Source organism: Chiloscyllium plagiosum, unplaced genomic scaffold (genome assembly GCF_037043375.1).
Source record: "Chiloscyllium plagiosum isolate Xiang-an unplaced genomic scaffold, Cpla_swu_hap1 HiC_scaffold_38, whole genome shotgun sequence".
Classification (NCBI taxonomy): Eukaryota; Metazoa; Chordata; class Chondrichthyes; order Orectolobiformes; family Hemiscylliidae; genus Chiloscyllium; species Chiloscyllium plagiosum.
Window position 1 is genome coordinate 25,724,051 of NW_028270176.1, and position 16,329 is coordinate 25,740,379.

A 16,329-nucleotide genomic window follows, 5' to 3' on the forward strand; every position below is an offset into this window, starting at 1 on the left:
GCTGAGGGAGTGCAGCGCTGTCGGAGGGTCAGTGCTGAGGGAGTGCTGCACTGTCGGAGGGTCAGTGCTGAGGGAGCACCGCACTGTCGGAGGGTCAGTGCTGAGGGAGTACCGCACTGTCGGAGGGTCAGTGCTGAGGGAGTACCGCACTGTCGGAGGGTCAGTGCTGAGGGAGCGCCGCACTGTCGGAGGGTCAGTGCTGAGGGAGCACCGCACTGTCGGAGGGTCAGTGCTGAGGGAGTACCGCACTGTCGGAGGGTCAGTGCTGAGGGAGTGGGCACTGTCGGAGGGTCAGTGCTGAGGGAGTGGGCACTGTCGGAGGGTCAGTGCTGAGGGAGTGGGCACTGTCGGAGGGTCAGTGCTGAGGGAGTGCTGCGGTATGAGGTTCCTTTCCTAGCTCAATAGCCCGTTCCTACCTGCTTTGTCGGGCCATTGGGAGCCACGTTACTGAGGAACTGCTGGGATTGGTTGGCAGACAATGGGAAGAGGGGGTGGTGAGGATGAAACGGGGAGCTGGGGGGGTGGGGGGGGAGGGGATGGTGAACGTTCTCCACTGACTGATCACACAACCCAACACGTCAAGGGGACCGGCCGTGGCTGTGCGTGGGATCATGCCATGCAGAAAATGGCTGCCGCGCCACCGCGAGACGACGGACTGAGCGCAGGGAAATCTCTGCCGCGGGCTTGTGGGTGGAGGGTGGGAGAATGGCGGGCGCTAGGAAGATTCGTGTCCCACCCGACACACACACCACCCCTCCCTCCCATCACCCTTCCGAGCCCCGACTCACCTCTCTGTTACTGCTGCCGCAGTGTCAGCTGCGCTGTACCTCAAAAGCTTGATTGATGTCTCGTTTTCTCTCTCTCTCTCTCCCTCTGCAGCTCCCCGTCCTCCTCCGCCTCCCCAAAGCAACAATGGACACTTTTCGATTCCCTCCACGTTCTCGATTGGGGCATCTCATCCTCTCTCTCTCGCTCTCTCTGTCTCTGTGTGTCTCTCTCTCTCTGCCCCACGCGCGCACTCTCTCTCTCTCTCTCTCCCTTGCCTGTGCGAACAGGGAGTCTGGTCAAGTGGGAGCTGCTTGATGGTCGTTGGAGGTTGGCGATGGTAGAGGCGGTGTTGGGGGGGGGGGGGGGGAAACGGTGGGTAGATGGTGCGTTGCAGATCAGAGGGAGGGGAGTGCAGGCTGCGTCTTTTGTAGGGGCAGCTGAGGCGAAGGGAGCCATGGGGCGGGAGGTGGGGGAAACGAGACGACGGGATACTGTTCCACAATCCCAGACGAGGAAGCGAGAGTGAGAGAGCGAGAGAGAGAGAGAGAGAGAGAGCGAGGGAGGGAGGGTGGAAGGAATATCAGAGTCCTGCGTGCTACGGGTTCATCCAAGGTCAGGAATACTCAGCTGTGCGTTTGATGTCCCCTCCCGCACAGTGCTGGCTGCTGCTGAGCCTGACCTGCCCCCTCAGAATCATGGCGAGGTTAATATTCTGGTGTGCAGGAATCTGACTGTTTCGACACACCCACATCAGCTTTTCGAAAGCTCTCCGAGATGAGTTCCTCCAACCCGCTCTTTGCCCCAGTCCCACGGCTCCTGCAAATATTCCCTTCCTCCTGTACTTCCCAGACTCCCCCCATTTTTCCCAAGTTCCCATTCACTCAGCACCCAGCACCCTTTCAGGGACAGCATCCCACATTGCAACAATAACTCATCACCTCAAACTACATCAGCACTGACCCTCCGAGAGTGCGGCACTCCCTCAGCACTGACCCTCCGACAGTGCGGCACTCCCTCAGCACTGACCCTCCGAGAGTGCGGCACTCCCTCAGCACTGACCCTCCGACAGCCCTGCACTCCCTCAGCACTGACCCTCCAACAGAGCGGTTCTCCCTCAGCACTGACCCTCCGACAGAGCGGTTCTCCCTCAGCACTGACCCTCTGACAGTGCGGCACTCCCTCAGCACTGACCCTCCGACAGTGCGGCACTCCCTCAGCACTGACCCTCCGACAGCCCTGCACTCCCTCAGCACTGACCCTCCAACAGAGCGGTTCTCCCTCAGCACTGACCCTCCGACAGAGCGGTTCTCCCTCAGCACTGACCCTCCGACAGTGCCCACTCCTTCAGCACTGACCCTCCAACAGAGCGGCACTCCCTCAGCACTGACCCTCCGACAGTGGAATGCTCTCTCTCTCCCTCTCTCTCTGTCCGACTGGGTCATTTCCTGAATCTTTTCATTTCCAGTTCCTCTGGTGACTGCTGTCCCTGCCCCTGGAGACAGTATCTCCTTATTGAGTCGATCGATAACACAGTGTCCAGTCGGGGATGTAGACTAAGGAGCAGGGAGATTTCAACAAACACAAACAGAAGTTGCTGGAAAACCTTTGCAGGTCTGGCAGCATCTGTGGAGTGAAAGCAAAGTTAACATTTCGGGTTCCTCAGAGCTCTGAAGTTGTAAATCACAAACAAGAACTGATATTGCTGGAAAAGCTCAGCAGGTCTGGTGCTCTTCGGTGTTCTGAGGAAGGGTCAGTCAACCTGAAACATTAACTCTGCTTTCTCAGTAGCCGCCAGACCTACTGAGCTTTTCCAGCAACCTCTGTTGTTGTTTCTGATTTACAGCATCCGCAGTTGTTTCGTTTAGTGGTTATGACAGTTACCGAAAGATAATTTGCAGGACAGATTGCAACTGCAGAGAGAATGCCCAGTAGCAGGTCAAGGGACCCTTTCAAATCATAGAATCCCTACCGTGTTGAAGTAGGCCATTCAGCCCTTCAAGGCCACACTCGGCCCTCTGAAGAGCGTCCCAGCCAGACACACCCCATCTCTGTATCCCTGCAATCCTCGCAGCCAATCCACCCTAACCTGCACGTTCCGGAAACTATGGGACAATTTAGTATGGCCAATCCACCCTAACCTGCACATCCCTGGGCACTATGGGACAATTTAGCATGGCTAATCCACCCTAACCTGCACATCCCTGGGCACTATGGGACAATTTAGCATGGCCAATCCACCCTAACCTGCACATCCCTGGACACTATGGGACAATTTAGCACGGCCAATCCACTCTAACCTGTACATCCCTGGGCACTATGGGACAATTTAGCACGGCCAATCCACTCTAACCTGTACATCCCTGGGCACTATGGGACAATTTAGCATGGCCAATCCACCCCAACCTGTACATCCCTGGGCACTATGGGACAATTTAGCATGGCTAATCCACCCTAACCTGCACATCCCTGGGCACTATGGGACAATTTAGCATGGCCAATCCACCCTAACCTGTACATCCCTGGGCACTATGGGACAATTTAGCATGGCCAATCCACCCTAACCTGCACATCCCTGGGCACTATGGGACAATTTAGCATGGCCAATCCACCCTAACCTGCACATTCCGGAAACTATGGGACAATTTAGCACGGTCAATCCACCCTAACCTGCACATTCCGGAAACTATGGGACAATTTAGCACGGCCAATCCACCCTAACCTGCACATCCCTGGACACTATGGGACAATTTAGCATGGCCAATCCACCCTAACCTGTACATCCCTGGGCACTATGGGACAATTTAGCATGGCCAATCCACCCTAACCTGCACATTCCAGAAACTATGGGACAATTTAGCATGGCCAATCCACCCTAACCTGCACATTCCGGAAACTATGGGACAATTTAGCATGGCCAATCCACCCTAACCTGCACATTCCGGAAACTATGGGACAATTTAGCATGGCCAATCCACCCTAACCTGTACTTCCCTGGGCACTATGCGACAATTTAGCATGGCCAATCCACCCTAACCTGCACATCCATGGGCACTATGGGACAATTTAGCATGGCCAATCCACCATAACCTGCACATCCCTGGGCACTATGGGACAATTTAGCATGGCCAATCCACCCTCACCTGCACATCCCTGGACACTATGGGACAATTTAGGTGATGACTGCATTGGCACCACCTCGTGCTCCCGCGAGGAGGTTGAGCAATTCATCAACTTCACCAACACATTTCACCCCGACCTTAAATTTACCTGGACCATCTCTGACACCTCCCTCCCCTTCCTGGACCTCTCCATCTCCATCAGTGACGACCAACTTGACACTGACATTTTTTACAAACCCACCGACTCCCACAGCTACCTGGATTACACCTCTTCCCACCCTACCTCTTGCAAAAGTGCCATCCCGTATTCCCAATTCCTCCGCCGTATCTGCTCCCAGGAGGTGCGGTTCCATCATAGAAAACACCAGATGGCCTCCTTCCTTAGAGACCGCAATTTCCCTTCCCACGTGGTTAAAGATGCCCTCCAACGCATCTCGTCCACATCCCGCACCTCCGCCCTCAGACCCCACCTCTCCAACCATAACAAGGATAGAACGCTCCTGGTGCTCACCTTCCACCCTACCAACCTTCGCATAAACCAAATCATCTGCCGAAATTTCCGTCACCTCCAAGCAGACCCCACCACCAGGAATATATTTCCCTCCCCACCCCTTTCCGCCTTCCGCAAAGACCGTTCCCTCCGTGACTACCTGGTCAGGTCCACGCCCCCCCTACAACCCACTCTCACATCCTGGCACCTTCCCCTGCCACCGCAGGAACTGTAAAACCTGTGCCCACACCTCCTCCCTCACCTCCATCCAAGGCCCTAAAGGAGCCTTCCACATCCATCAAAGTTTTACCTGTACATCCACTAATATCATTTATTGTATCCGTTGCTCCCGATGCGGTCTCCTCTACATTGGGGAGACTGGGCGCCTCCTAGCAGAGCGCTTTAGGGAACATCTCCGGGACACCCGCACCAATCAACCACACCGCCCCAACATTTCAACTCCCCCTCCCACTCTGCCGAGGACATGGAGGTCCTGGGCCTCCTTCACCACTGCTCCCTCACCACCAGACGCCTGGAGGAAGAAAGCCTCATCTTCCGCCTCGGAACACTTCAACCCCAGGGCATCAATGTGCACTTCAACAGTTTCCTCATTTCCCCTTCCCCCACCTCACCGCAGTTCCCAACTTCCAGCTCAGCACTGTCCCCATGACTTGTCCTACCTGCCTATCTTCTTTTCCACCTATCCACTCCACCCTCCCCCTGCCCCCGACCTATCACCTTCATCCCCTCCCCCACTCACCTATCGTACTCTGCTACTTTCTCCCCACCCCACCCTCACTTATCTCTCCACCCTTCAGGCTCTCTGCTTGTATTCCTGATGAAGGGCTTTTGCCCGAAACGTCGATTTTACTGCTCCTCGGATGCTGCCTGAACTGCTGTGCTCTTCCAGCACCACTAATCCAGACTATGGGTAATTTAGCATGGCCAATCCACCCTCACCTGCACAGGCAGCACGGTGGCACAGTGGTTAGCACTGCTGCTTCACTGCGCCAGAGACCCAGGTTCAATTCCCACTTCAGGTGACTGACTGTGTGGAGTTTGCACATTCTCCCCGTGTCTGCGTGGGTTTCCTCTGTGTTCTCCGCTTACCTCCCACAGTCCAAAAATGTGCAGGTTAGGTGAATTGACCACGCTAATATTGCCTGTAGTGTTAGGTGAAGGGGTAAATGTATGGGAATAAGTCTGGGTGGGTTGCTCTTCGGAGGGTCGGTGTGGACTTGTTGGGTCGAAGGGCCTGTTTCCACACTGTAAGTAATCTACTCTAATTTTAGTAATCTAATCCCTGAAACTATGGGACAATTTAGCAAGGCCAATCCACCCTAACCTGAATACCCCTGGGCACTATGAGACAATTTAGCTCTGGCCAATCTACCCTGACCTGCACATCTTTGGACTGTGGGAGGAAACCGGAGCACCCGGAGGAAACCCATGCAGACACGGGGAGAATGTGCAAACTCCACACAGACAGTCGCCCCGAGGCTCGAATCGAACCCAGGTCCCTGGCACTGGGAGGGCAGCAGTGCTAACCACTGAGCCACAGTGCTGTTCACTCAGAGATAATTCCCGAGAAGTTCCAGCCCTTTCTGTCTGTATCTGAGATTGTCAGCATTTCCTTTTAATAAAGAGGTGAGCGCTGGGGGGTAATGAGGGAGAGAGAGTTTCCCCCCAGATCCCCGTGACACACACACACACACACACAGATACAGACAGGCCTCCTGTTTCTGTGTAACAGGCTGGAGGAAGGGGGGGGGCTGAATGGCCTCCTGTTCCTGTGTAACAGGATGGGGGGGGGGCTGAATGGCCTCCTGTTCCTGTGTAACAGGCTGGAGGAGGTGGGGCTGAATGGCCTCCTGTTCCTGTGTAACAGGCTGGAGGAGGGGGGGCTGAATGGCCTCCTGTTCCTGTGTAACAAGCTGGAGGAGGGGGGGCTGAATGGCCTCCTGTTCCTGTGTAACAGGATGGAGGAGGGGGGATTGAATGGCATCCGGGCAGTCCTGCGTTCCCTCCCTGGCAGCTGTTTTCCCAGCTCAGAGTGTGGTGAAACAATGAACGTCGGTGTGGCCCAGCTCCCAGTCAGAGTCTGCCTGACAGACAGATCGCCCGCTCCTGGATGTGAACTTCAGTTGCAGCAGAGAGAGAGAGAGAGACGGAGAGAAAGAGAGAGAGACAGAGGGAAGGGGAAAGAGAGAGAGACAGAGGGAAGGGGAAAGAGAGAGAGAGAGAGACAGACAGAGAGAGAGAGAGAGATAGGGGAGAGAGAGAGAAATGGAGAGGGAGAGAGAGAGACGGATGGGGGGGAGAGAGAGAGAGGGAGAGAGATGGGGGGGGGAGAGAGAGAGAGAGAGAGATGGGGAGTGAGTGAGTGAGAGAGAGAGAGAGAGAGGGAGAGAGAGAGAGGGAGATGGAGAGAGGGAGGGGGTGGGGATGCTGTATGTACATGACCCTGACAGCAGCATTCACCCGATCAGTGCCACTCTGCCTGTGGGGTTAGCCACACGGAATACACACAGGAACCACTCAGAACTACACAGTCAATCAACCCTCACCCTCCATTACACCCCCTCACCCTCACTCACACCCCGTCATCCTCACTCACACCCCCTCACCCTCACTCACACCCCCTCACCCACATCCTCCATTACACCCCTCACCCTCACTTACACACCCTCACCCTCACACACCCCCTCACCCTCACTTACACCCCCTCACCCTCACTTACACCCCCTCACCCTCCATTACACACCCCCTCATCCACATCCTCCATTACACACCCTCACCCTCACTCACACCATCTCACCCTCCATTACAGCCCCTCACCCTCACTCACACCTCCTCGCCCTCACTTACACCCTCTCACCCTCACTTACACCCCCCACCCACACCCCCTCTCCCTCACCCTCCATTACATCCCATCCCCCCTCCCTCACCCTCCATTACATCACATCCCCCACTCCCACACCCTGCATTACATCCATACTGCTCTCCTACATCCCATCCCCCGCTCCATCACCCTCCATTACATCCCATTGCCCCCTCCCTCACCCTCCATTACATTTATCCCCCCTCACTACATTCCCCTCACCTTCTGTTGAACCTATACCTCCTCACCCACCCCGTCATCCCCTCACCTACCAATTCAAAAAACCATTCCCCTCTACCTTCAGACCCTCCCTCTGTTTCCTCACCATCCTGCCAATGACCATTCCTCTGTCCCCCCACCCTCCCATCAGTGACCCTCCCTCTGTCCCCCTCACCCTCCCAGTGACCATCCCTCTGTCCCCTCACCCTCCCATCAATGACCATCCCTCTGTCCCCTCACCCTCCCATCAATGACTATCCCTCTGTCCCCTTACCCTCCCATGACCATCCCACTGACCCCCCACCCTCCCATGTGACCATCCCTCTGTCTCCTCACTCTCCCAATGACCTTCCCTATGTTCCCTCACCCTCCCATCAATGACAATCCCTCTGTACCCTCACCCTCCCATCAATGACCCTCCCTCTGTCCCCTTTCCCTCCCATCAATGACCCTCCCTCTGTACCCTCACCCTCCCATCGATGACTATCCCTCTGTCCCCTTACCCTCCCATCAATGACCATCCCACTGACCCCCCCACCCTCCCATGTGACCATCCCTCTGTCTCCTCACTCTCCCAATGACCTTCCCTATGTCCCCTCACCCTCCCATCAATGACAATCCCTCTGTACCCTCACCCTCCCATCAATGACTGTCCCTTTGTCCCCTTACTCTCCCATCAATGACCATCCCACTGACCCCCCACTCTCCCATGTGACCATCCCTCTGTCCCGTCACCCTCCCATCAAAGACCATCTCTCTGTCCCCTCACCCTCCCAATGACCATCCCTCTGTCCCATCACCCTCCCATCAATGACCGTCCCTCTGTCCCCAACCCTCGGATCAATGTCCATCCCTCTGTCCCCTCACCCTCCCAGCAGCGAACATCCCTCTGTCCCCTCACTCTCCCATCAATGACCATCCCTCTGTCCCCTCACCCTCCCAGCAGCGAACATCCCTCTGTCCCCTCACTCTCCCATCAATGACCATCCCTCTGTTCCCTCACCCTCCCATCTGTGACTATCCCTCTGTCCCCTCACCCTCCCAATGACCATCCCTCTGTCCCCTCACCCTCCCAATGACCATCCCTCTGTCCCCCTCACCCTCACATCAGTGACCATCCCTCTGTCCCCTCACCCTCCCATCAATGACCATCCCTCTGTCCCCTCACGCTCCCATCAATGTCCATCCCTCTGTCCCCTCACCCTCCCATCAAAGACCATCCCTCTGTCCCATCACCTTCCCATCAGTGACCATCCCTCCATCCACTCACCCTCCCATCAATGACCATCCCTCTGTCCCTCACCTTCCCAATGGTCATCCCTCTGTCCCCCTCACCCTCCCATCAGAAACCATCCCTCTGTCCCCTCACCCTCCCATCAACAACCATCCCTCTGTCCCCTCACCCTCCCATCAACAACCATCCCTCTGTCCCCTCACCCTCCCATCAACAACCATCCCTCTGTCCCCTCACCCTCCCGTCAATGACCATCCCTCTGACCCCTCACCTTCCCATCAATGACCATCCCTCTGTCCCCTCACCCTCCCAGCAGTGACCATCCCTCTGTCTCCTCACCCTCCCATCAATGACCCTCCCGATGTCCCCTAACCCTCCCATCAATGACCATCCCTCTGACCCCTCACCTTCCCATCAATGATCATCCCTCTGTCTCCTCACCCTCCCATCAATGACCATCCCTCTGTCCCCTCACTCTCCCATCAATGACCATCCCTCTGTCCCCTTTCCCTCCCATCAATGACCATCCCTCTGTCCCCTCACCCGCCCAGTGACCATCCCTCTGTCCCCTCACCCTCCCATTAATGACCGTCCCTCTGTCCCCTCAACCTCCCATCAGTGACCATCCCTCTGTCCCCTCACTCTCCCAATGACCATCCCTCTGTCCCCTCACCCTCCCATTAATGACCCTCCCTATGTCCCCTCACCCTCCCACTAATGACCCTCCCTCTGTCCCCTCACCCTCCCATCAACGACCATCCCTCTGTTCCCTCACCCTTCCATCAACGACCATCCCTCTGTTCCCCTCACCCTCCCATCAGTGACCATCTCTCCACACACCTGTCTGGTATAATAAACCTCCCATCAGTTATGGAACTTGAATACTCTTTGCATAACCTTGAACTATAAGATCCAGGAGGAGTCCGTTCAGCAGTGAGCCATTTACCTTAGAATGCAGGTTCATAGCTCCTTGAAAGTGGAGTCGCAGGTAGATAGGATAGTGAAGAAGGCGTTTGGTATGCTTTCCTTTATTGGTCAGAGTGTTGAGTACAGGAGTTGGGAGGTCATGTTGCGGCTGTACTGGACATTGGTTAGGCCAATTGCGGCTGTACTGGACATTGGTTAGGCCAATTTCGATCTCCCTGCTATAGGAAAGATGTTGTTAAACTTGAAAGGGTTTAGAAAAGACTTACAAGGATGTTGGAGGGTTCATCTACAGGGAGAGGCTGAACAGGCTGGGGCTGTTTTCCCTGGAGCGTCGGAGGCTGAGGGGTGACCTTACAGAGATTTATGAAATTATGAGGGGCATGGATAGGGTGAATAGACAAGGTCTTTTCCCTGGGGTCGGGGAGTCCAGAACTAGAGGGCATAGGCTTGGGGTGAGAGGGGAAAGATACAAAAGAGACCTAAGCGGCAACTTTTTCACACAGAGGGTGGTACATGTATGGATTGAGCTGCCAGAGGATGTGGTGGAGGCTGGTACAATTGCAACATTTAAGAGGCATTTGAATGGGTATATGAATAGGAAGGGTTTGGAGGGATATAGGCCGGGTGCTGGCAGGTGGGATAGATTGGGTTGGGATATCTGGTCGGCATGGATGGGTTGGACCGAAGAGTCTGTTTCTGTGCTCTACATTTCTGTGACTCCTTGACATAAGGGCAGGAGAAGACACATTTACACCTCCCCCAGCCCCTCCTTAAGTCTGATTCACATGAAAGGGGAGGCCATTCAGCCCTCTCCTCAAGCCTATTACATGGGATCAGGAGGCCATTCAGCCCCCTTTCCGTGTTACTTCTTACATCTCTTATTTCAATAGTTTGTTTTGCAAAGGTGAATCTTGTCCTGAATGATTGCAGGGCAATGTGGTGATGGAGACCAATAAAGACCTCTCAGGACAGGGTCAAGGTGGTCATGGGCTTGAATTCTTGGTTTCAGCAAGTAGTTTCAAAGCAGGGAGTTCCTCATACTGCAACAACCTCTGACTGAACTGGCAGAGGGTGAGCATCAGCTTAGTCAGAAAGGGATAACTCTGCAGTTAGAACATAGAACATAGAAAAGTACAGCACAGAACAGGCCCCTTGGCCCACGATGTTGTGTCATGGTTTAATCCGAATGTAAAATATCATAACTTAACCTGCGCACCCCTCACCTCACTTCTATCCATGTGCATCTCCAGCAGTCACTTAAATGTCCCCAATGACACTGCTTCCCCCACCACCGCTGGCAACGCATTCCATACATTCACAACTCTCTGTGTAAAGAACCTACCTCTGCCATCCCGGCGATACCTTCCTCCTAATATCTTCAAACAATGACTCCAGTCAATCCTGCCCGAGGGAAAAGCCTCTGGCTATTGACCCTATCTCTGCCATGTCAGGGGGTGCTGTGCGATTGAATATGGATTGGGGCACTGGCAAGTGGATTAACGGATTGACACAGCAAAGTGAATGAGGAAGAGAGGCATCTCAGAGCGGAGGGTCTGCAAGGTCTTTCGCTCATTCACAGATATGGAGCATTGCTGCCTGGGCCCGGCATTTATTGCCTGTCCCTAGTTGCCCCCCTTGAGAAAGTGGGGGGCGAGCTTCCTTCTTGAAACGCTGCAGTCCATGTGCTGTGGGAAGACCCACAATGCCCCTGAGGGAGGGAATGCCAGGAGTCTGACCCAAGCCACACTCATAGATTTCCAAGTTAGGATGGTGGGAGGGGGAACTTACGGAGAGGGTGGCATTCCCACGTAGCTGCTGCCCCTTGTCCTTCAAAGTGGATATGGTCGTGGGTTTGGAAGCTGCTGTCCAAAAGCGAGCAACATTTTGGAAGAAATTGGTAAAACAGAAAGTAAGGGGCAGAAAGGGAGGAGTGTGGAACCTGTTACAACCTACATTTCTGGGAGCTTTTTCCAGAAACTTTCAAACAGGGAAAGAACAGAATTGGAAAGAACAGAAAAGGAATGAAGGGGTACATCTTCTGGAGGGGATATTGAGCGGGTCGGGGCCCAAGTCCATTGGAATTTTGAAGACTGAAAGGATGAATGAAACATGCAAGGTTGTGAGGGGATATGACAGGGTGCACGCTGAAAGGATGTTTCCCTGCATCAGCGTTTCCAGAAGTCGGGCTCAGGCACAGGTCAGAGAGGAGCAAGAATCTCTTCTCTCACCAGATCGCATGTTTGGAACACTGTCCCTCAGAGAGCAGCCGGCGCTGGGTCGTCTATTCAGGGTTCGGGACAGGAGATTTAGGGAGTCAAGGTTAACACACGAAGAGAGAGGAATGTGGAGACACGGCCTCGGAAATCCCTGTGCTGGTGGGGCAGGCTAGAGGGGCTGAATGGCCAAGACTCGCCCCTAACTCTGACAGAGGGGTTTAGGGAGGGGATTCCACAGCTCAGAGCCCCCCACCCAGGCAGCTGGACCCCAATGGCGGAGCGATGGGTATCGGGAAATGTTGGAGAGATGGATTACTTTAGATTACTTAGTGTGGAAACAGGCCCTTTGGCCCAACAAGTCCACACCGACCCTCCGAAGTGCAACCCACCCATACCCCTACATTTACCCCTTTTAATTTAGCATGGCCAATTCACCTGACCCGCACATCTTTGTGACTGTGGGAGGAAACCGGAGCACCCGGAGGAAACCCACGCAGACATGGGGAGAATGTGCAAACTCCACACAGTCAGTCGCCTGAGGCGGGAATTGAACCCGGGTTTCTGGCGCTGTGAGGCAGCAGTGCTAACCACTGTGCCACCGTGCCACCCAAAACGGGAGATTTGGAGATGTTGGGAGATTTCGGAGAGAGGGGGATAGGGAGATGTTGGAGAGAGGGGGAACGGTAGATGTCGGAGACAGGGGACTCAGGAGTAGTTGGAGCGATGGAAGTTGGGAGATGTAGGAAGGGTTTGGAGGGATATGGGCCGGGTGCTGGCAGGTGGGACTAGATTGGGTTGGGATATCTGGCCAGCATGGATGGGTTGGGCCGAAGGGGCTGTTTCCGTGCTGTACAACCCTGTGACTCTATGTCGGAGAGAGGTGGATGTCAGAGTCAGGGGACTCAGGAGATGTTGGTGCAATGGAATTTGGGGGATGTTGGAGAGATGGAAGTCGGGAGATGTCCGAGAGGGGAATCAGGAAATGATGGAGAAGGGGGCAATCAGGAGATGGCGGTGTGGTGGCAATTGTGAGATGTTGGCGGGGTCGGAATCAGATAGACACAGAGAGTAGCACGGAGCAGCAAGGAGTACACCTCAGATCAGAGAGGCATTGTGACTCATTCAATAAACATAAAAACCGTTCTTGGCTGGGCCCAGGTCCATTAGCAGATTAGAGAGTTTGTGGCACTCTGCAAATGTATGCAGAGTTCCAGAAAGAGAAAGCCAAAAAATCAATCTAATTTAATAAAGGATGCTGCTAGGATCGATGCAGGTGTAAATCGTCAGGAAACTGCAATCGCCTATTTTTAAACCAGTCCATATTCATAACAGCTGCTGCTTCAGACAAAAGGGACTTCATCAGGACTGAAGCAATGTTCAATCCTCGGAGACGCTGTGAAAGCAGGAACTGCCCACGGGATATCAGTCACTGGACTGCACAGCACAACCCCCACAGACACATGATACAATCAAATAGCTGGCTCCCTCATGACATCCAGACAACCACATTCGCATCATCTTCACCGACTGACCTCAACAGTGCCCACTCCCTCAGCACTGACCCTCCCACAGTGCGGCGCTCTCTCAGCACTGACCCTCCGACAGTGCCCACTCCCTCAGCACTGACCCTCCGACAGTACGGCACTCCCTCAGCACTGACCCTCCGACAGTGCCCACTCCCTCAGCACTGACCCTCCGACAGTGCGGCACTCCCTCAGCACTGACCCTCCGACAGTGTCCACTCCCTCAGCACTGACCCTCCGACAGTGCGGCACTCCCTCAGCACTGACCCTCCGACAGTGCGGCACTCCCTCAGCACTGACCCTCCGACAGTGCCCACTCCCTCAGCACTGACCCTCCGACAGTGCGGCACTCCCTCAGCACTGACCCTCCGACAGTGTCCACTCCCTCAGCACTGACCCTCCGACAGTGCCCACTCCCTCAGCACTGACCCTCCGACAGTGCGGCACTCCCTCAGCACTGACCCTCCGACAGTGCGGCACTCCCTCAGCACTGACCCTCCGACAGTGCGGCACTCCCTCAGCACTGACCCTCCGACAGTGCCCACTCCCTCAGCACTGACCCTCTGACTGTGCCCACTCCCTCAGTGCTGACCCTCTGACTGTGCAGCGCTCCCTCGGCGCTGACCCTCCAACAGTGCAGCGCTCCCTCAGTGCTGACCCTCCGACAGTGCGGCACTCCCTCAGCACTGACCCTCTGACAGTGCGGCACTCCCTCAGTGCTGACCCTCGAAAAGCACACTTTCAACACAGACACTGGTTAGAGGGGTGCTGATTTCTGTCACATCGGGGAAGTGGGGATGATTGAACTGACAGTGCAAGACACGGGGATGACAGCACGAAGGAAATGAGTGAGAACACACACACAGTCATTCACTAACCTGTCACAGTGGCCTCACCAAATCACAGCCCAGTGGGTCCTGCTCAGCATCTGGTGAGGAAAGGGTTAAGCTGTTGGCAGAGAAACCTCGGCAGCCTGACTGAAGGCAACCAGCAGAGGAAAGCTTCATCATTGTGATTGTCTTTGACCCAGGCCTGGGCAGAAATTCGATCACGAAGATGTATCGCGTTTGTGTTCTGCCTGAAGAAATCAATTGTGTTTTCACAGTCTAGACACGGAAAATCCATATGTAAATCCCAACCTCCGGGCCTCTGGCTAGCTGGGGATGGTGGTGATGGGGGGAGGAGGCAAGGGGGGACATGCTGGAGACAGAGAGAGAGAGAGGAGGGGGTAGTGGAGGAGAGGGTAATGGAGGGGACAGAGGGGGTTAATGGAGGGGACAGAGAAGGGGGTAATGGAGGGGAGAGAGAGGAGAGGATAATGGAGGGGAGAGAGGAGGGGGCACTGGAGGAGAGAGAGGAGGGGGCACTGGAGGAGAGAGAGGAGGGGGCAATGGAGGAGAGAGAGGAGGGGGTACTGGAGGGGAAAGTGAGGAGGGGGTAATGGTGGAGAGAGAGGAGGGGTAATGGAGGGAGAGAGGGAGGGTAATGGAGGGGAGAGAGGAGGGGGCAATGGAGGAGAGAGAGGAGGGGTCACTGGAGGAGAGAGAGGAGGGGTCACTGGAGGAGAGAGAGGAGGGGTCACTGGAGGAGAGAGAGGAGGGGGTAATGGAGGGGAGAGAGGGCAGGTAATGGAGGGGAAAGAGGTGGGTAATGGAGGAGAGAGGGGGAGGGTAATGGAGGGGAGAGAAAGGAGGGGGTATTGGAGGATAGAAAGGAGGGTGTAATGGAGGGGAGAGAGAGGAGGGGGTAATGGAGGGGAGAGAGAGGAGGGGGTAATGGAGGGGAGAGAGAGGAGGAGGTATTGGAGGAGAGAAAGGAGGGTGTAATGGAGGGGAGAGAGAGGAGGGGGTAATGGAGGGGAGAGAGAGATTGGGGGTAATGGAGGGGAGAGAGAGGAGGGGGTATTGGAGGAGAGAAAGGAGGGGGTATTGGATGAGAGAAAGGAGGGTATAATGGAGGGGAGAGAGAGGAGGGGGGTAATGGAGGGGAGAGAGAGGAGGGGGGTAATGGAGGGGAGAGAGGGCAGGTAATGGAGGGGAAAGAGGTGGGTAATGGAGGAGAGGGGGGTAATGGAGGGGAGAGAGGAGGGGGTAATGGAGGGGAGAGAGGAGGGGGTAATAGAGGGGAGAGAGGAGGGGGTAATGGAAGGGAGAGAGAGGAGGGGTAATGGAGGGGAGAGAGGGAGGGTAATGGAGGGGAGAGAGGGAGGGTAATGGAGGGGAGAGAGAGGAGGGGGTAATGGTGGAGAGAGAGGAGGGGTAATGGAGGGGAGAGAGGGAGGGTAATGGAGGGGAGAGAGAGGAGGGGGTAATGGAGGGGAGAGAGAGGAGGGGGTAATGGTGGAGAGAGAGGAGGGGTAATGGAGGGGAGAGAGAGGAGGGGGTAATGGAGGGGAGTGAGGAGGGGTAATAGAGGAGAGAGAGGAGGGGGTAATGGAGGGGAGAGAGGAGGGGGTAATGGAGGGGAGAGAGGAGGGGGTAATGGAGGGGAGAGAGGAGGGGGTAATGGAGGAGAGAGAGGAGGGGCTAATGGAGGAGAGAGGAGGGGGTAATGGTGGAGAGAGAGGGGGGTAATGGAGGGGAGAGAGAGGAGGGGGTAATGGAGGGGAGAGAGAGGAGGGGGTAATGGAGGGGAGAGAGGGGGTAATGGAGGGGAGAGAGGGGATAATGGAGGAGAGAGAGAGGAGGGGGTAATGGTGGGGAGAGAGTGGGTAATGGAGGAGAGAGAGAGGGGGTAATGGAGGGGAGAGAGAGGAGGGGGTAATGGAGGAGAGAAAGGAGGGTGTAATGGAGGGGAGAGAGTGAGGAGGGGTTAATGGAGGGGAGAGAGAGGAGGGGTTAATGGAGGGGAGAGAGAGGAGGGGTAATGGAGGGGAGAGAGAGGAGGGGTAATGGAGGGGAGAGAGAGGAGGGGTAATGGAGGGGAGAGAGAGGAGGGTGTAATGAAGGGGAG